Raw genomic sequence first — 21,542 nt, forward strand, 5'->3', positions numbered from 1 at the left:
AGTCTCAATATATTCCAGCATCCATTTCAAGTCCAAAGTATCATCTACATATCATCTAAATCAGATGTGGGTGAGACTTAAGGTATGATTCATCCTGAGACAATTTCCAGCTGTGAGCTTGTGAAACCAACCAAGTTATGCACTTTTAAAATACAGTGGTGGCACAGGCATAGGACAGACATTCCCATCCCCAAAGGGAGAAATAGGAAAGAAGAAAGGGGAAATGGGCCCCAAAGGAGTCCAAAACCTAGCAAAGCAAATTCCAAGGGATCTTAAGGTTTGAGAATAAACCTCTTTGGCCCAAGGATTTGCCCTCCGGGCCCACTGGGACGGCAGCATCACTCCCAGAGCCCTGAGGCAGCGACCTCACCTGCCTCATCTCTCTGCAGGGCAGCCTGGCTGCTGGAACCAAAGAAGTGGGCCCCCCTCTGAAACTAAGGAGGAAATGGCCTTACTCCTGGGCCTGCGGTATTGGTGGTAGCCCTGATGCTTTCCGAATTGCCTTTAAGGTTGTTCTTCCCTTTTCTTGCAGGATATAGCATGCTGGCAGCTGGATGACTATTGTCCCATCCTGGAGAATTCCAGAGACTGAAAGTCTTCCTTTATTTCTTCCTATCTCTGTCCCCTTCAGTTCAAAGTAGCAGTATAATTGGTATAATCCCATCCCTATTTCTGGCTTCTGCTGAGATTGTTAATTAAAATCATGGGTCATTTCTTTATGGAGTGATTGCCTAGCCACACCCTTGGTGTCCTCTCCAAGAACTTGCTTTCTCATTTTTTGCAATATGGATATGTTGAGATTTTTCCAAATCTTCAAGTTCTGGTTCCTTTTTGCTTAGCAGTTGCTTCGATTTCTCTCTTTCCTCTCACATTAATATAAGCAGGAAAAAGAAACCAGGTCACATATGCAACACTTTGCTTACCAATCTTCTCAGCTAAATAAATATTCATCACTGACAAGACTAAAGACAAGGAATTGTACATAAGCACTGTTCTTGAGTTGAGGAAGTTTTTCCCATGGGGTACATGTTAATAATTCTGAAACCACAATACATGTGTTGACCTGAAATAAACGGACTGCCAGGTATTTCTCCAGAAGAGATGGGTTTATTCAGGATCAGCAGAGAATTGCATTTTGAGGTCTGCAACCATGACGAGCCATGTGTAAGTCTCCCCACAGCAAGGGAAGGAGAACACTACTACAGAGAGGAGAAGGAAGCTGGGAGGGCTATAGTAAACAAAGAGTCCGTGGCTTTTCATTGGCTGAGTGCTTGCCAGGGAAGATGGGGAGTCTTCCTTCCTCCTGTTGGGCTCTGCTACGATCCAGGGCCTGAGAGCTCCCCATTCTGGCCTCCTGTCTCTATTAATTGAGATTTCTGTTTATTAATTGTTTACAAATGTATAATGGAATTGAACAATTAAGTAAATGAATGGCAGTGTTGGAGTGGGAGGTTACAGGCATGCAACGGCAGAAGGCTAGAATGTTTCATGTAGTAATGAATTCGAGTTCTAGACATCAGTATGAGTTCCTGTTTAGCCTATTATAGATACATATGGTTACATACAGCAATATTTAAAGATATGAGTATATACACACACATATTTTGTTCTGTCAGCTGAGAGGACCTGAAAGAAATGCCACCCTAGAAGCAATGAGAATACCCAGTGCTCAGATCTTGGGTTCTCATCCCATTCCTCTATAAAGAAAACCAGCATTCCTTGGAGAAATGACTAATTTTAGGACTGGGGAAGGAAATATACTAGATGAGCCTTTGAGCAACAAATAAGTATTGGGTTGGCCAAAAGGTTCCTTCAAGTTTTTCTGTAAGATGTTATGGAAAAACCTGAAGGAACCTTTTGGCCAATCCAATAAAATTGTATTGGATTATAACACAAAGGACAAAATAAATATCCATGAATTCACATTGGTTTAAATACATGATTGAGTAAATACGCAAATGGGGGGAGAATAGACAAATCAGCCATGCAGAATTACTGCAAATAATTTATGTAGATACTTTACCAGATACTTCACTCTCTAGAAGGGAGAGGATAATTCTCCACTCCTTATGCGTGTGCTACCCATGGTGACTTCCAAAGATTACAATATGGAAAGAGGGGAGAAGAGTAACCTTACAGTGGAGAAACCTAACAAACACGACCTCAGTCAGGAAACCAAGGTTAACACCAGTTGTAACCAGTTATGTGGATATGAGGTACCCCTGATAAGGTGTGATGACAATTGCACTTGACCTTTGTTTCCTTCCTCTCAAAAAGCCCTAATGCCAGTCTAATAGTAAGAAAAACAGATAAATTCCAATCGAGGAACATTCTGTCAAATACCAGTCCAGTACTTCTGACAACTGTCAAGGTCATCAAAAACAAAGGAAGGGGCTTCCCTGGTGGCGCAGTGGTTGAGAGTCCGCCTGCCGATGCAGGGGACGCGGGTTCGTGCCACGGTCCGGGAAGATCCCACATGCCGCAGAGCGGCTGGGCCCGTGAGCCATGGCCGCTGAGCCTGCGCGTCCGGAGCCTGTGCTCCGCAACAGGAGAGGCCAGAACAGTGAGAGGCCCGCGTACCGCAAAAAAACCCCCAAAAAAGAACAAAGGAAGTCACTAAAACTGTCACAGCCAATAGGAACCTGAATAGACATGATGAAGAAAGGTACTGTGGGATCCTGTAGGATTCTGGAATAGACAAAAAGGCATTAGGTAAAAACTAAAGAAGTCTAAATAAAGGATGAACTTTAATGTAAGATTTAAATAATAGAGGAAACTGGGTATGGGGTATATGGGAAATCTGTACTACCTTTGCAATTTGTAAATCTAAAATAATTCTAAAATAAAGTTTATTTTTAAGAAACCATCATTTAGATCCCATCTCTCAAAATGGAAATATGTCCACCACAGAGAGTTAACTTAAAATAGCAGATTTTAAAAGACACTGTAGTAAACAGTAATGACAATAATACTTAGATTTTTCAATCAAAGTTCTTTAGGGATATTTATAAATGATGAAGAATTCCTAGAAATACACTCGCCAGAGGTTTTCAATTCTGCCACTGTCTTGCCACATAAACACAAACCACTGCCAAGCTGGGTAACATTTTACTCTAGAATAACATAATTAATTCCTCTATGCATGAGTTTTTAAGTGGTTTTGTGTATCTCATTATCTGAACTAATGATAAGATTTAGGACATTTTAAAAATTTATGAAAAAAACCAAAATTTATGTATGTAAGGCCATACATAATGTTGTGGTATAATAATTCACTTTTTATCATTATAAATGGAGAAAACAAAACCCATGTGGCTTGACTTGGTGCCCCTCCCCCTTTGTAACATGAGCTATATCTGTCTTTTTAACACACATCTAGCACCTCATGTAAATATCAGTACTCTGAGTTTGAGGCACATAGAGTGTTAGCTCCACAATAAGTAAGGGATCACTAATTCCATCAGAAAATGTCAGTGTCCCTAAAAATGTTAAATGTGTGCTAGATGGAGGTAAAGCTTCCAATAAGGCATAAAGCACTAGGTCATTTATAAAGCTAAGTGTCCACTTAAATCTTTTGGGGGACAGGGTGGGTGGATAAATGAATAAATTAAACATAAAAATTTTCCATACTCTGAGTCCCTGAGCACTGGAATAACTTGAAGACTTATAAAAACTCGTCTTACTCACACTTACTTTTAGCATTTCTAATGTTTCAGAAAGATGTTAATTGGGTGAAAACGTATGTGTGTTGTTTGGTGGTACTTCTATATATAGTATATCACCAAATAGCAAAAGGAAACATGAGCAGAAGTATAAAATGATGGAAGAAAGATTAATTTTAGTTCTATAGTTGGCAAGAAGCTAAGCAAAGGCTATGAAGAACAAAATAAGAAATGCTATAAGACATATATAGTATACCAAATAGAATGGGACTTAGCTGCAGTAACAATTTAGAAATGATATAAAGATAAATTTGCAATTAACAATTACATACACTCAGATGACAATTTAAAAAATGAGCTTATACTTATGAGGGACTTTTTCCATAATGCTAAGATATGATTAATCATGCTTATCATTTGGGAAGGGGAAGAAACTAACCTTTCCTCTATAATGTCAAAGGTCACAATTATGAACAAAACAGAGGGTCTTTATCTTAAAGAAAAATTAGCACAGCTCTCTCAGGCTTTGTTTCTACACATTCAGCAGTTTTAAGAATTGCTGAAGTTCAACAATTCAACCAAGCAGCTTATCTTGCACCCAAGAAATTGTTAGAATTGGACACTTTTTATTTTGTTTATTTGCATTACTCTAACCTGGGTGTATTTATATAAATTCATGAAAGGTAAAGATCTCAATTATGTCAAAATTATTTGGCATTATGCTAGGCAATCCCTGGAGCGCTAACTGATGCCTTTCAGAGACCTTCAGTCTCCAGGCACTGCCCTGTGTGTTCTTCAGCCAGTGCCAGCTGGCACAGGCCATGCCTTCATCAGAAGGTTTAGCTCTGCCGGCTGGTGGGATCTTGATTAATTTTTCCTGTCTTTGGCCCAGTTTAAACTACCCAGGGTTAGTGATGCGCCTCATTTCCACTAAACCTTAGGCTTTCTGTTAAACCCACTAAGATTTCTTGGTATGCCCATGACCAGTACTTTTGTTGTAACTTTCTGATCTATACTCTGGTCCCCACCACTGAGACTAGACTGTTATCTCTGTCGTATAAAGATTCGTCCTGCACATAAGAGCTGCTTCCTCAGACTCACACCACACAGGGTAACCTGTAAGAACTTGGTTACGTGGTACATTAGACCTCTTGCTATGACCAGTAGAGAAGAAAACTAGGGTACTGACCTAATTTGTTTCCTAAAAAGGCAGTCAGCACTCCAAGTCTTAACTGGCATGGTCGGGTCAGGTTTGGAGTCTGTCAGTGTCAATATCTAAAAGTCCAATTCCAAACAGAATTGGAGTAAGTTCCATTCTATTTGATATACTATATACATATTTTATAGTATTTCTAACTTTTGTTCTGTAGAGTCTTTGCTTAGCTTCTTGCCATGCTGGAAGCTGGAGGCACTCTGATTTAAAAGGGAAGAGAAAAGTAAAAGAAGGAATGCTGTCTGAGTCATGGCACTGTAGCTCCATGTGGTCCGTCTAATTTGGAACAAAACCTTAGTGAGGGGAAGGGGTGCAGCGCTACTCTGTATTTACTTTGGGTGTTGGGAAGTGCTCCTTTGATCTCAAAATCATTCTGAGACTGGACTGCATGGCTCATGACTTTAGAAGTGTTATAATTATTTTAGTTCACATAACAGTATGTGGTAAAGATATTTGCCGGACCCCAAAATTTGCGTTCTCCTTTCCATAATACAGAGCTATTGCCAGGATGCAGCTTCTCAAATAGGGGCTACAATCTCTAATCAATCTTGTATTCAGATGCACCCATGTGTCTTATTCTTATCAATGATAACTTTATCCTACACCCAAGATCCGCCTTAAAATTCATCATATGCAGTAGCCTGTGGGAACCAGGCTAGGGTCTCAACAGAATAGTGGACAGGTGTTTAAGCTGAGCTCTCACCAATGCATCAAGCCCCAGTTTGTCAGTTTATAAATAGGCCGTGATTTTTTAAAATCTTAAAAAATTTTTTTTTCTGAGAAGCCTCCATTTACACTCCTACCAACAGTGCACGAGGGTTCCCTTTTTCCCACATCCTCTCCAACATTTGTTATTTGTGTTCTTTTTGATGACAGCCATTCTGACAGGTGTGAGGTGATATTTCATTTTGGTTTTGATTTGCGTTTCCCTGATGATTAGTGATGTTGAGCATCTTTTCATGTGCCACTTGGCCATCTGCATTTCCTCTTTGGAAAAATATCTATTCAGTTTTTCTGCCCATTTTTTAATTGCATTGTTTGTTTTCTTGATGTTGAGTTGTATGAGCTGTTTATATATGTTGGATATTAATCCCTTATTGGTCATATCATTTGCAAATATTTTCTCCCATTCAGTAGATTTTCTTTTCACTTTGTTGATGGTTTTGCATGTTGTGCAAAAGCCTTTAAGTTTAATTAGGTCCCACTTGTTTATTTTTACTTCCTTTACTTTAGGAGATGAATCCAAAAAAATTTTTGCTGCAATTTATGTCAAAAAGTCTTCTGCCTATGTTTTACTCTAGCAGTTTTATAGTATCTGATCCTTCATTTAGGTCTTTAATCTATTTTGAGTTTATTTTTGTATATAGTATTAGAGAATAGAACTACCATATGACCCAGCTATTCCACTCCTAGGTATATATCCCCCGAAAAAAATACTAATTCTAAAAGATACATGTTCCCCAATGTTCATAGCAGCATTATTTACAATTGCCAAGATATGGAAGCAACCTAAGTGCCCATCATCGGATGAATGGATAAAGAAGAAGTGGTACATATATACAATGAAATACTACTCAGCCATAAAAAAGAATGAAAGTTTGCCATTTGTAGCAACACAGGTTGCTTGAAGGGCATTATGCTAAGTGAAATAAGTCAGCTAGAGAAAGACGAATACTGTATGATATTATTTATACATGAAATCTAAAACATACAACAAACTAGTGAATATTAAAAAAAAAGAAGCAGATTCACAGATACAGAGAACAAACCAGTGGCTACCAGTGGTGGGGGAGGGGTAATATAGGGGTGAGGGATTAAGAGGTACAAACTACTATATAAAACAAGCTACAAGGATATATTGTATAATAGGGAATATAGCCAATATTTTTTAATAACTATAAATGGAGTGTAGCCTTTAAAAATTGTATTAAAATTTTTAAAAAATCTCTTCTAGGCAATCATTCATGATATTCTCCCACATTTGATTCCCAACTCAATACTTTAAATTGTTTTCACAGCATCTGGCTCCTGCTTCCATATTCATCCTAAATACCAACTTCTGATTCTTGCTGGGTCTAGTTACTCTCCGGCTACTTCTACTCTCTTCTTTGGGTACCCATGGACAGTATTCTCCTTTAGGACTCTATGACCTATTTCCCTGTTCCAAATACCCTATCCTGTAAAACAATCAAACCAATTTCTATATCTTTTTCTAAGAACAGAGTAGAATGTGGAGAGGCAGAGAATTCAAATGCTTTGATACAAGAAAACAATGTTGTAGAACATACTGGTATTACTCCCAGAGAAAAAGTTCAGCATAATTTTAATAGGTTAACAATTGGAATCCAGACTTGTGAGGAAATTAGGAATTAACATCAGGAAGCCTCTACCTTTCCTAGATTGAGGAAACGAAGGGAAGAGGGGCTATTATCAGATCTCAAAGGTTAGAGTCAAATGACAGTAACTGACTAGATGGCAGGCCTGTCCAGAGGGAGCTGGAAATGATGAGAAGAGGCAGCCACTGCCAGAAAAGCGCTTCAAGGCAGAGAGAAATGAGAAAGAAAAACAGCCTGGTGGCTTCCTCCCTGCCTGCCCTCCAATCGCCCATCAGTACCACCCATTAGCCAAATCCCGTTGGAAGGCAGGCCACTCAGGAGCTTGTGAAATGGAGCCTGCAGAGGTCAGCCCCCAGAAATAAGAAACAAAGTACAGATAGGATAAACAATAAAGCTGAGTGCAAAAGGGCTCCAATTAACACAGCTGCAGATACCCCAGTCTGTGGATGCCTCTCACTGCATGGTGGCCAAAGAAGCTGAGTCTCTTCTTGGGTCACATCTCTTACTGGCAGCCACTGATCACTTTTTCATTCAGTGCTTCTGTTTTCTGGTTTTCTCCTGAGGTTTAATGGTGGCTACCACTTTCCTGAGTTTGGAAATTCATAGACTAATCTGCCGTCTCTGATATGGGTCAGCTAGTTAATGGTTTGCTAGGTTATCCACCCTAACTCCTCACAGCCATAATATAAGAGAAACTGGATACATTATAATCCATTTTCTTTATAAGATGCTATCACATGTTCCCTCTTTTTCCTTTGTACCAGCAGAGGAGTCACCTAGAGTTTCCCTTGAAGTCTTTCTCCTTAATAACCTGGAGTCATTTTACCCCACACTAGATTGCAGTTTTCTTCAAATCAACAAAATCAGTCTATTTTTCAGTCTATAGACTATTTTCAGGCTATAGACTGAAGGACTGGCTGCCTGTATTGGAAAGATATCAAAACTTAACTTTTAGTTTGACTATCATAAACTACTGGATCAACAGATATACAGAGAGAGTAATTGAGGAATAGCCTTCAAAATGTCTAGAAATTCTTTTGTTTTATATAAAACTTTCATGAGGGGGAAAAATGATTTTTTTTCTAAAAGTAAAAAATGGTTAAAAATAGTACTTATGTAGCCTTTATGAAAGCATTCTTTAAATTTTTAGAGAAGCTTCCATACCTCATCTAATACTTGTTATATGACATTTAAACCATACCTATTCTGCAAAAAACCCCTGCAATTATTTAGCTAAAAGAGGATTTTTATCATGAGGACAAAACAATAATAATCTGACTGAGTTTAATTTAAAATGATGTTTCAATAATCCCATCAATTTTTAACAGGTGAGGACACAGCTTGATATAGGAAGACCCTCGTTGGTAGAGCCCTTAGGCTGGTAGAAAGAGAAACCACTGCTCTCTCTCTCAATGACAGTCTTAAAGAATCCACACCAATAGAGTTGCAACAAATAAGAGGTCACGATTTAAAAAAAGAAAATCACAGAACACATAAGAAAATAAGCCACCAAGTGTGTAAGAAGAGCAGAAAATAAAAAACAACAAACCTAAAACCACAAAGACATCCAATATTGCTACGTTTGGATACTGAATACAAAATAAGAGTGTTTACTATGGGAGAAGAAACAAAAATGAAAATTGAAACTATTGGAAGGAAGAAAATTAGATATCAAATCTACACTCCATCTTAACCTAGGAGCTTTGACATCATTTGTAGACAGGCACAGGACTAAGAATAGTAGAAAATAAAGTCACAGAGAAACCAAGAGATGGAAAATAATGAGAGATTACAAGACATGGAGAATTGTGATAGATGGACGGTCCAATGAACCTCTAATTGGAATATTAGAAGATACTGGAAACAATGAAAAAGTAGTAATATTGGAAGAGATAATGTTGAAAATTTTCCAGAATTGTTACAAAACAAAAATCAGCATATTGAGAAAGCATAAAATCCAAGTAGGATAAATAAAAAAGAAATCCACATCTAGACAGTGTGTGAAATCATACAGAATACCAAAAATAAAGATAAGATCTTAAAACCAATTGGAGAAAAAGTTACATTAGCTACAGGGGAATAGCATTTAGACTAAAACTGATTATTCAATGGTAATAAAGCAACCAGAAAATAAACAAATCCATATATCAGTAATCATAATAAATGTAAGTGCAGTGACTCTCCAGTTAAAAGACTGGATAAAAATTAATCAATAATTAATCCATAAATGTGTTATTTATGACAAACATCTACATCATAAGAACACGGGGAGTTTGAAATTAAACCTACAACCAAAAAGAGCTTATATATATGTGTGTATGTGTGTGCATATAGGTACAGATATATAGATATAGATATAAAACTGTGTTAGCTGGCGTCCTCCGGAGAAACAGAACTAAGAAGATATATAGACGATATAGATATAGATAAAAGATTTATTAAAGGAATTGACTCATGCAGTTATACAAGCCAAAAAATCCCACAATCTGCCAATTGGAAACTTGAGAACCAGGAAAAACTGTGGTATAATTCAGTCTGAGTCCAAAGGCCTGAGAATCAGAAGAGCCTATGGTGTACATCTCAGTCCTAGGTCAAAGGCCCCAGAACCAGGAGGTCCAAGGAGCAGAACACGGACATTCCAGCTCAAGAAGAGAGAACAAGAATTTGTCCTTCCTTTCCTTTTTGTTCCATTTGGGCTCCCAACAGAGTGGGAAATATCTGTCCACATTGGTGAGGGTCTTTGCTCAGTCTACTGAATCAAATGCTAATCTCTCTCAAAAACACCCACACAGACACAGCCAGAAATAATGTTTTACCAGCTATCTGGGCATCCCTTAGCCCAGTCAAGTTGACACATAAAATTAATCATTACATTACTATTTTAAAACTGACAAAGATATAATATAAAAGAAAATAAACTTAAAAACTGAAAGCAATGCCAGAGATTGAGAGCCATTATAATAAATGTTTCAGTTCACAAGGCAAAAATAACAACTTAAAATCATTATGAACCTAATAACCTAGCTTCAAAAATGGAAAAATCAACTAATCCATTTCATACTGGTACATTTCAGCATCCCTGATTCTTTGTATATATGGACATATCTAGAACCCTGCACACAATAGCTATGGAACCCCACAGTGTCACCAAATTTATTTTTGGAATATTTACAGAAACCAAGCAAATATGAAAACAACAGCAACACCACCACAAAAAGAAAGGTTTAAATTTTTCATATATATATATATATATATATATATATATAAAATATAAAATGTGGGGTTTCTTATAATCTGTACTTTTTATAATCTTATAATCAGTATTTATTATAATCTGTATTTTTATAATGGGTATTTTATAATCTGTAGAGTACAAGTCATGTGGGGTAGTAGTGGAAGCATAACCTTGTACAAGTACTTTGAAAGTAATTTGGCATTGTCTACTAAATTTGAAAATAAACATGCCTCATGACCCAACAATTCCCCTCCTATATATACTTTTATACATATGTACCAGAAAACGTGTATACAAACTGTTTGTGGTAGCATAATTTTTAATAACAAGAAAATTAGAAAGAACCCAAATGTCAATTGGCAAAAGAATATAGATAACTAGATTATGGTGTACTTATGCAACGAGATACTATAGCACAATGAAATGAATAACTCATCATTAGAGCAATCCACATGTATGAATCTCAGAACTTAATGTTGCATGAATAAAGCAATATCAGAAAAAAATACATGCAGTATGAAAAAATTCATAAAAATACAATATAGAGCATTATATTGTTTTAGGAGATACATGAGGTAAAATTAGAAAGAAAAGAAAAATAAACATAAATTGCAGGTAACAAGTTTCTTCTGGGAATGGAGGTTCACAGAGCTTGTGATATAGACTTATATATATATATAATATTTCATAATTTTGAAAGAATGAAATATATGCAAATAGCCAATAAGCACATGGAAAGATGTTCAGCGTCATTAAGGAAATGACACTGCAAACCAAAACTGCAATGGAATACCACTTCACACCTATTTGCGTGGCTACTGAAAAAAGGGAGGAAGGGAGGGAGGAAAGGAAGGAAGGAAGGGAGGGAGGGAGGGAGGGAGGGAGGGAAGGAGGGAGGGAGGGAGGAAAGGAAGGGAGGGAGGAAAGGGAGGGAGGGAGGGAGGGAGGGAGGGAGGAAGGAGTGAGGGAGAGGGAAGGGAAAGGAAGGGAAGGGGAGGGGACAGGACAGGAGGAGAAGGGAGGGGAGGAGAACAGGAGGGGAAAGGAGAGGAGAGGTGTTGGTAAGGATGTGGAGAAACTGGAAACTTCATGCATTGCTGATGGGAATGTAAAATGTCAAAAACAGTTTGTCAGTCCCTCAAAAAGTTAAACATAGAATTAGCATACAATTCAGCAGTTTCACTTATAGGTAAATATCCAAAACAATTGAAAGCAAGAATTCAAACAGATATCTGCATGCCAATATTCATAGCAGCATTATTTACAATAGCCGAAAGGTAGAAACAACCCAAGCGTTCATCAACAGATGAATGGATAAACAAAATGTGGTATATACATAAAATGGAATATTATTTAGTCATAAAAAGGAATGCAATTCTGATACATGCTATAACGTAGATGAACCCTGAAAACATGCTAAGTGAAATAAACCAAACAAAGAAGGACAAATGTTGCATGATTCCACTTCTATGAGGTACATAATATAGGCAAATTCATAAAGGCATTAAGTAGAATACAGGTTACCAGGGACTGAGGGAAAGAGGAAATGAGGAGTTACTGTTTAATGGATAAAGGGTTTCTGTTTGAGATAATGAAAAATTTCTGAAAACAGACAAACTGGTGACAGTTTTTGTAAAACTTTTGTTTGTACAACTTTTGTTGTACACTGTGAATGTACTGAATGCCATTGAGTTGTACACTCAGAATTGGTTAAAATGATCGATTTTATGTTACACATATTTAAACACAATAAAAAATTGAAAAGGGGGCAAAAATATAAAAGATTCTGCATAAAAAAGAATGATTCAGATCTAGAAATAATGACAAGGAATAATCTCCTGGACATATCAGTAAATAAAAAAAGCAAGAGGTAGAATGATATGTGTAGGCTACCACTTTTAAAGAAACAATATCAATAGTCAGGACATGGAAGCAACCTAAATGTCCATCAACAGAGGAATGGATAAAGAAGATGTGGTACATATATACAATGGAATATTACTCAGCCACAAAAAGGAATGAAATTGGGTCATTTGTAGAGACGTGGATGGACCTAGAGGCTGTCATACAGAGTGAAGTAAGTCAGAAAGAGAAAACTATTGTATATTAACGCATATATGTGGAATCTAGAAAAATGGTATAGATGATCCTATTTGCAAAGCAGAAATAGAGACACAGACTTAGAGAACAAATGTATGGATATCAAGGGGAAAGCGGGGGTGGGAGGACTTGGGAGATTGGGATTGACACATATACACTATTGATACTCTGTATAAAATAGATAACTAATGAGAACCTACTGTATAGTACAGGTAACTCTACTTAATGCTCTGTGGTGACCTGAATGGGAAGGAAGTCCAAAAGGGAGGGGATATATGTATATGTATGTCTGATTCATTTTGCTGTACAGTAGAAACTAACACAACACTGTAAAGCAACTATACTCCAATAAAAATTAATTTTAAAAAAATAAAGAAAAAATAGGAGGACTTCCTACACACACCTGCATACAGATGTATATGGAGAGATTCTCTGGAAAGACACCTAATAAACTGATAAACTATTTCCTATGAAGTAAAGGACGGGGTGGGAGGGTGACTTAGAATAGATTTTGAATTCACTTATCACGTATCTACTTTACTTACCAACTGTCACATAAAATTAGAGACTTTTGTCAATAGAATATTAGGTATTTTAGAAAAATTAAATGGTCAGAAACATGTGATTGATTGGATGGGGAAAGACTAGAGTTAAGGATACCAGTTCAATGATTATTTTGATATTGCAAACACATGACTGTTGGTATCTGAACAAAAGCTCTGGCACTGGAGAAATGTCTTAAATATAAATATTTGTTTATTTAATATAATAAATATAAATACATAATAAATATACTAAATTATAAATAATAAAAATAAATATATAAATATTTATTTATTTGATATAAGGGATAAAGAAGATATGAAAATATAAAGATAACTTCAAATTCTGAAGTCTAGTTGACTGAGAAATTGCCAATCCCTTAATCAATATGAATAAATGATAAACAAAATTCTCTACATTCACAGATTCATTCCTCAAACATTTATTGAGCATCTATGTTGTGTTGCCAGGCACTGAGCTAGCACTGGGGCTACAGAGATGACCAAACACAACCGCTACTATCAAAACACAGTTTCCTGGGGAAGGCAAACGTGAATAGAGAACTACAGTCTAATGAAATAAATATTGTTGTGGTATCTTAATCAATGTAGAGAGAGCACAGAGTAAGGGGGACTCCATTTGCCAGGGGCAATGACAAGAGGTTTCAAAGAGGAGGCACAATCTGCAGAGCATGTTGCGGGACGGTCTAGAACCGCACTAGACACAAGGACCAGAGTATCAGGGAGCAGAGATGGCTGTGGCAGTTTTCAGCAGTGTGGGAACTTCAGGGCGCCGGAGGGCAGAGTGTAAGTACATTCGAGTGCAGAAGAGGGTTAGGAGAACATTAAGTACCCAAGATCCCTTAAATCAACATATCCAAAATGACAATTCGTGATTTATCCATGAAAACCTGCAGCTCCTGCTAAGTGAATAATTTGGTTTTAGTCATAACAGGCGAAGCATATCCATTTGTGATTTATAGTTTTGATTATTCTGTTTTCTGGCCAGTGCCAGCTCCCCCTCTAAGTAATAATTTGTCTTCTGTCCTGAGGCCTTAGACTCCTACTTGTTAAGGTGGGGTGAGGGGGGAGGTGAACGATACGTGAGAATAATAATGATTGTCTTTGTGCTTCCAAGCAGGCTGAGGAAGAGGGAGATTTGAGGGGAGAGAGTGGAGACTTACTCAAGAATACATCCCTGAATATAGAGCCCCATTCATTGCTAAGTGCTTATGAAGAGCCATAGGTGTGCTTGTCCAGGCAAGGGGAAAACAGTGGTGAGCAGGTCACTGGAGTTCTCAGTCTCCTGCCTCACTGGTAAGCCTGCAAAATCACAGTACTCAGGGGCTTCCCTGGGGGCGCAGTGGTTAGGAATCCACCTGCCAACGCAGAGGACACGGGTTTAAGCCCTGGTCTGGGAAGATCCCACGTGCCGTGGAACAACTAAGCCCGTGCACCACAACTACTGAGCCCATGTGCCACAAATACTGAAGCCTCGCGCCTAGAGCCCGTGCTCCGCAACAAGAGAAGCCACCACAATGAGAAGAAGCCCGCGCGCCGCAACTAGGGAAGGCCGTGCGCAGCAACAAAGACCCAGTGCAGCCATAAATAAATAAATAAATCACAGTACTCAAATAATGACATGAATACTGAGTTGAGGCATCAGTCAATAATTGAGAGAATTAACATAGAGACATAGTAAAACATACTCAGTGGATGACTGCCGTATGCAGCAATATCATTTTATCATACCTGATATGAAAATGTTAATTTTCACAGTTCTCAGCCTCCCTTGCTCCCTCTCACCCTCTCCTTTTCCTTCTCTGTGGTGCAAAAGTGTACACTAACACTGACACCATGGGATACAAAAGTATTTCGGATAAAGACCTAGTTGTTGCAAGTAATGCCTACGGGTAATTACAGTAAACACAGTAATAGATGATACCCGAGAATTTACACTGTTCTAAGTGCTACTATGTTTTGTTCAATATTCACTACAAACCTTTGAGGTAGGTATCATTATTGTACCTATTTATTACACCTGAGACACTAATAGGTTGAATGAATTGCCAAAGGTCGCACAGCTAATAAGTGGCAGAGCTGGGATTTGGACTGAAACAGGCTGGCTCCAGGGCCTGAAATGCTAAACGTGCCACTGTGAAACCCTTGGCTAGCATCAGTTATTCTCAGCCATCAAATGAAACATGGGTATAACATGAAGAATGTTATGACAGAGACTCTCTCATTGGTAAACATTTGTAGTGATGGACTCATACAGGATCTATTACAATATGTATCTCCTAGTTTGACCATGAAAATACTAGCTCTCAATATTCTTTAACTCAAACATATGTAATCCCTGAAGTCCAGACTTCTCTTATAAGGACCTTGGATATGCTACATTTTTGTGATTAGAACTGAAATATATTAAGTATCCTTTAGAAATAAGTAGGAAATGAAATTTGGGAATAAATAATTCAAATGATTTTTCTAATAAGTACTGTAAATTATATATTTTATCAAATCATAATACCATAAAAACTCAAATTTGAAGAAGCTTAGATTTCCTTATCCTTTCTGCAATAACTGTCATTATTTTTTGGTTAATAATTCAAAGGCACTGGTAATATCCCTAAGAATTTTAAACTTGTGAAAATCTTAGAATAACCGCATATATTTATGAATGATACACTTTATATTTTTCACTTTTTTTCTCAGTATTTTCTCTTTTCAAAAAGCCTTTATGCAGTTGTTAGCTTGTTAGAAACTAAGGTCTTTCAGTGTTTCAGAAATGCCACATGTCATGACATTTTATAAATGGCACATTTGCTTCAATGCCTGAGTTTAGCAAAACACCTCTCAGTACAGTTCATGATTCTCACTATGCAGACTGGGAAAGGGATGCTGTCACCAAAAGGTACTCATTATATTTCAAGAAGGCAATATGAAGTCAAAAGAGGGAGACCAATTTTTTGACACTTTACACAAAGGAGAATGTCCTCAGAGATGTTTGGCTGAGATCTGTAACATATATGCTATAATTAAAATCGTAACCACAGGTTCCTGATTTTCTACAGATACCACAAGCTACATTAATTAAGGTAGAATTTCAAATTAGCAAAGTACTATAATCAAAATGAGGAGGGTTATAATTAAATGTGCTCGCAAGGGAGGGTCACCAAGTGAGACAAAACCACATTCTGTCTGCCACTGCTGTCCTTCAGATGACTGAAAACAAAATCGTGATGTAACAATTTAAGCTAAAGTATTGACTTTAATGATTTATAAGTCCAGAATCCTAAAGACACAAGGTGGGATGAGCATAGCTAAGTGTGTAACATGCTGAGTTTAAACCTCCTTAAAAGGAGAAGGGCAGTGGAGAATTTTGTTATATATGTATAATTTATATATATGTACATTACATATAAATATATAATATTTTTATATATTTATATAAGTATGTTTTAAATTTAAATATATATTATATTAAATATAATCTATATTTTGTTTTAATAAATCCTAACCCACTGCCCCATTGGGAATATGAACGAATGAAAAACGTCAGTCGTCATGAAAATAGACACTCTTCCTTTTGTCATTTTACTTACTTTGTTTTTCTTTTTTTTACTGTTAATAGGAGGAGAGTATGTTGGAGGAAAGCTAGAAGGTTCAGAGCTATTCACACTATTTAATGGCTTTACAGCTTGAAGTTTCAAGCAAATCTTTTCCAGAGCCCTCTGCTGGACTCATAATAGAAATGCTGATTCAAAGGAAATGACAAAGCTTGCCCTTGCCTAGTTCCCAAAAGTGGTTGTGTGGAAAACACAGAAGTGAAGGAGATAGAGAGTAAGGAAAATAATTCTCTATTCCAAGATCTCTATTCCTCTAGTCCTCTAATCTCAGCACTTGCAATTATTTTATATTTTCTGTCTCTCTCACCCACTAGAATGTACATTACATGAGGGTAGGGACAATCTTATCTTTCTCACCATGGAACTGAACATAGAAGATGTTTATGTTAGAAAACTCTTTGTACCACTTCATGTCCTTTCAGCCTCTCCTTCTTCCCAGGCATAGGATTCCATCAGCTTTCCCCATCTGTAATCTGTCAGTATCCCACACTGGCCAGTGCCACATACCTTCCCGACCCAGGGCTTCTCTGCACCAAGGTACAGCTGGCCCCCATCTTGAAGGAAACTTTGATGAATTGGACAAACCCTCCTCCCAAGAGGGAGGATTTGAGTTCTGCAGGGAGTGGATTATATTAAACCCTTTTCTGTACCACTTTCCTCTCAGTTCTACCTCTTATTCCAGTCCCTATTCCATTCAAGAAACCAAATTTGTGCAGGTTTAACTTGTCAGTAGTCATCTTGGCCATGACTACCTATTTCTCAATTCCTGCCCAAGGGTGTTTCTAATGCTACAGTATGGGTTTCCCAGGTCAACCTACTCAAACATGTAGAAGCCAGAAGTATGAGCTGTAGAAAACCTGTGGGGTTACCATTGGCAAATGGAAAGCAGAATTTCATAGATAAATGTTTCTCCTTTTCATCCCTGGAGTGCACAGTCTTGAGAAACATTCATAGGGTTCCTCAGACGGTCTCAGAGGATTAAGCATTGGTTACAGGCAATGATGGCTATCTTGATAACGCACTTTTTTTTTTTTCTTTTTTTCGGTACGCGGGCCTCTCACTGTTGTGGCCTCTCCCATTGCAGAGCACAGGCTCCGGACACGCAGGCTCAGCGGCCATGGCTCACGGGCCCAGCCGCTCCGCGGCACGTGGGATCCTCCCACACCGGGGCACGAACCCGTGTCCCCTGCATAGGCAGGCGGACTCTCAACCAGTGGGCCACCAGGGAAGCCTGATAACGCACTTTAAAAAAAAATTTTATTAATTTATTTTTTTATACAGCAGGTTCTTATTAGTTATCTATTTTATACATATTAGTGTATATATATCAATCCCAATCTCCCAATTCATCCCACCACCACCACCAACACCCCCTGCTTTCCCCCCTTGGTGCCCACACGTTTGCTCTCTACATCTGTGTCTCTGTTTCTGCCTTGTAAACCGATTCATCTGTACCATTTTTCTAGGTTCCACATATATGCATTAATATATGATATTTGTTTTTCTCTTTCTGACTTACTTCACTTTGTATAACAATCTCTAGGTCCAGCCACATCTCTACAAATGACCCAATTTCGTTCCTTTTTATGGTTGAGTAATATTCTATTGTATATATGTACCACATCTTCCTTATCCATTCGTCTGTTGATGGGCATTTAGGTTGCATCCATGACATGGCTATTGTAACAGTGCTGCAATGAACATTGGGGTACATGTCTCTTTTTGAATTATGGTTTTCTCTGGGTATATGCCCAGTAGTGGGATTGCTGGGTCATATGGTAGTTCTATTTTTAGTTTTTTAAGGAACCTCCATACTGTTCTCCATAGCGGCTGTATCAATTTACATTCCTACCAACAGTGCAAGAGGGTTCCCTTTTCTCCACACCCTCTCCAGCATTTGTTGTTTGGAGATTTTCTGATGATGCTCATTCTAACTGGTGTGAGATGATACCTCATTGTAGTTTTGGTTTGCATTTCTCTAATAGTTAGTGATGTTGAGCAGCTTTTCATGTGCCTCTTGGCCATCTGTATGTCTTTTCTGGAGAGGTGTCTACTTAGCTCTTCTGCCCATTTTTTGATTGGGTTGTTTGTTTTTTTAATATTGAGCTGCATGAGCTGTTTATATATTTAGGAGATTAATCTTTTGTCTGTTGATCCGATACCAAATATTTTCTCCCATTCTGAGGGTTGTCTTTTCGTCTTGCTTGTAGTTTCCTTTGCTGCACAAAAGCTTTGAAGTTTCATTACGTCCCATTTGTTTATTTTTGTTTTTATTTCCATTAACTCTAAGAGGTGGGTCAAAAAAGATCTTGCTGTGATTTAGGTCAAAGAGTGTTCTTCCTATGTTTTCCTCTAAGAGTTTTATAGTGTCTGGCCTTACATTTAGGTCTTTAATCAATTTTGAGTTTATTTCTGTGTACCGTGTTAGGGAGTGTTCTAATTTCACTCCTTTATATGTAGCTGTCCAGTTTTCCCAGCAACACTTACTGAAGAGACTGTCTTTTCTCCATTGTATATCCTTGCCTCCTCTGTCATAGATTAGTTGACCGTAGGTACACGGGTTTATCTCTGGGCTTTCTATCCTGTACTATTGATCTATATTTCTGTTTTTGTGCCAGTACTATGTTGTCTTGATTACTGTAGCTTTGTAGTATAGTCTAAAGTCAGGGAGTCTGATTCCTCCAGCTCCATTTTCTTTCCCTCAAGATTGCTTTGGCTAGGGACTTCCCTGGTGGTGCAGTGTTTAAGAATCTGCATGCCAATGCAGGGGACACAGGTTCGAGCCCTGGTCCAGGAAGATCCCACATGCCACGGAGCAATGAAGCCCGTGCACCACAACTACTAAGCCTGTGCTTTAGAGCCTGTGTGCCACAACTACCAAAGCCTACATGCCTAGAGCCTCTGCTCCGCAACAAGAGAAGCCACTGTAATAAGAAGCCCACACACTGCAATGAAGACGAGCCCCCACTCACCGCAACAAGAGAAAGCCCACCTGCAGCAACAAAGATCCAATGTAGTCAAAAATAAATAAATAAAATAAATAAATTTATTTTTAAAAAATAGATTGCTTTGGCTATTCAGGGTCTTTTTTGTCTCCATACAAATTTTAAGATTTTTTGTTCTAGTTCTGTAAAAAATGCCATTGGTAATTTGATAGGGATTGCATTGAATCTGTAGATTGCTTTGGGTAGTATAGTCATTTTCACAATATTGATTCTTCCAATCCAAGAACATGGTATATCTCTCCATCTGTTGGTATCACCTTTAATTTCTTTCATCAGTGTCTTATAGTTTTCTGCATACAGGTCTTTTGTCTCCTTAGGTAGGTTTATTCCTAGGTGGTTTATTCTTTTTGTTGCAATGGTAAATGGGAGTGTTTCCTTAATTTCTCTTTCAGATTTTTCATCATTAGTGTAGACGAATGCAAGGGATTTCTGTGAATTAATTTTGTATCCTGCAACTTTACCAAATTCACTGATTAGCTCAAGTAGTTTTCTGGTGGCATCTTTAGGATTCTCTATGTATAGTACCATGTCATCTGCAAACAGTGACAGTTTTACTTCTTCTTTTCCAATTTGGATTCCTTTTATTATTTTTTTTTCTTCTCTGATTGCCGTGGCTAGGACTTCCAAAAACTTTGTTGAATAACAGTGGCAAGAGTGGACATCATACACTTGTTCCTGATCTTAGAGGAAATGCTTTCATTTCTTCACCATTGAGAATGATGTTTGCTGTGGGTGTGTCGTATATGGGCTTTATTATGTTGAGATAGGTTCCTTCTATATCCACTTTATGGAGAGTTCTTTTTATCATAAATGGGTGTTGACTTTTGTCAAAAGCTTTTCTGCACCTATTGAGACGATCATATGGTTTTTATTCTTCAGTTTGTTAATATGGTGTATCACATTGATTGATTTGCATATATTGAAGAATCCTTGGGATAAATCCCACTTGATCATGGTGTATGATCCTTTTAATGTGATGCTGGATTCTGTTTGCTAGTTCTTTTTGAGGATTTTTGCACCTATATTCAACGGTGATATTGGTAATTTTCTTTTTTTGTAGTATCTCTGTCTGGTTTTGGTATCAGGGTGATGGTGGCCTTGTAGAATGAGTTTGGGAGTGTTCCTTCCTCTGCAATTTTTTGGAAGAATTTGAGAAGGATGGGTGTCATCTCTTCTCTAAATGTCTGATAGAATTCACCTGTGAAGCCATCTGGTCCTGGACATTTGTTTGTTGGAAGATTTTTATTTTTTTTTATTTTATTTTTTTTTTTTTTGTGGTACACGGGCCTCTCACTGTTGTGGCCTCTCCCATTGCGGAGCACAGGCTCCGGACACGCAGGCTCAGCAGCCATGGCTCACGGGCCCAGCCACTCAGCGGCACGTTGGATCCTCCCGGACCAGGACACAAACCCGTGTCCCCTGCATCGGCAGGTGGACTCTCAACCACTGCACCACCAGTGAAGCCCGACCAGATAGATTTAATTGATATTTATAGGACATTCCATCCAAAAACAGCAGATTACACTTTCTTCTCAAGAGCACATGGAACATTCTTCAGGATAGATCACATCTTGGGTCACAAACTGACACTCCCTTATGGCCTTTAACATTTCTGCTGAGAAATCAGCTGTTAAGCTTATGGGAGTTCCCTTGTATGTTATTTGTCATTTTTGCCTTGTTGCTTTTAATAATTTTTCTTTTTCTTTAATTTTTGTCAATTTGATTACTATGTGTCTCAGTGTGTTTCTCCTTGAGTTTATCCTGCCTGGAACTCTCTGTGCTTCCTGTGCTTGGGTGGTTATTTCCTTTCTGATGTT

The sequence above is a fragment of the Delphinapterus leucas genome, chromosome 5, assembly GCF_059928025.1.
Source record: "Delphinapterus leucas isolate spDelLeu-1000000601 "Yukka" chromosome 5, BTC_Dleu_Yukka2, whole genome shotgun sequence".
NCBI lineage: Eukaryota > Metazoa > Chordata > Mammalia > Artiodactyla > Monodontidae > Delphinapterus > Delphinapterus leucas.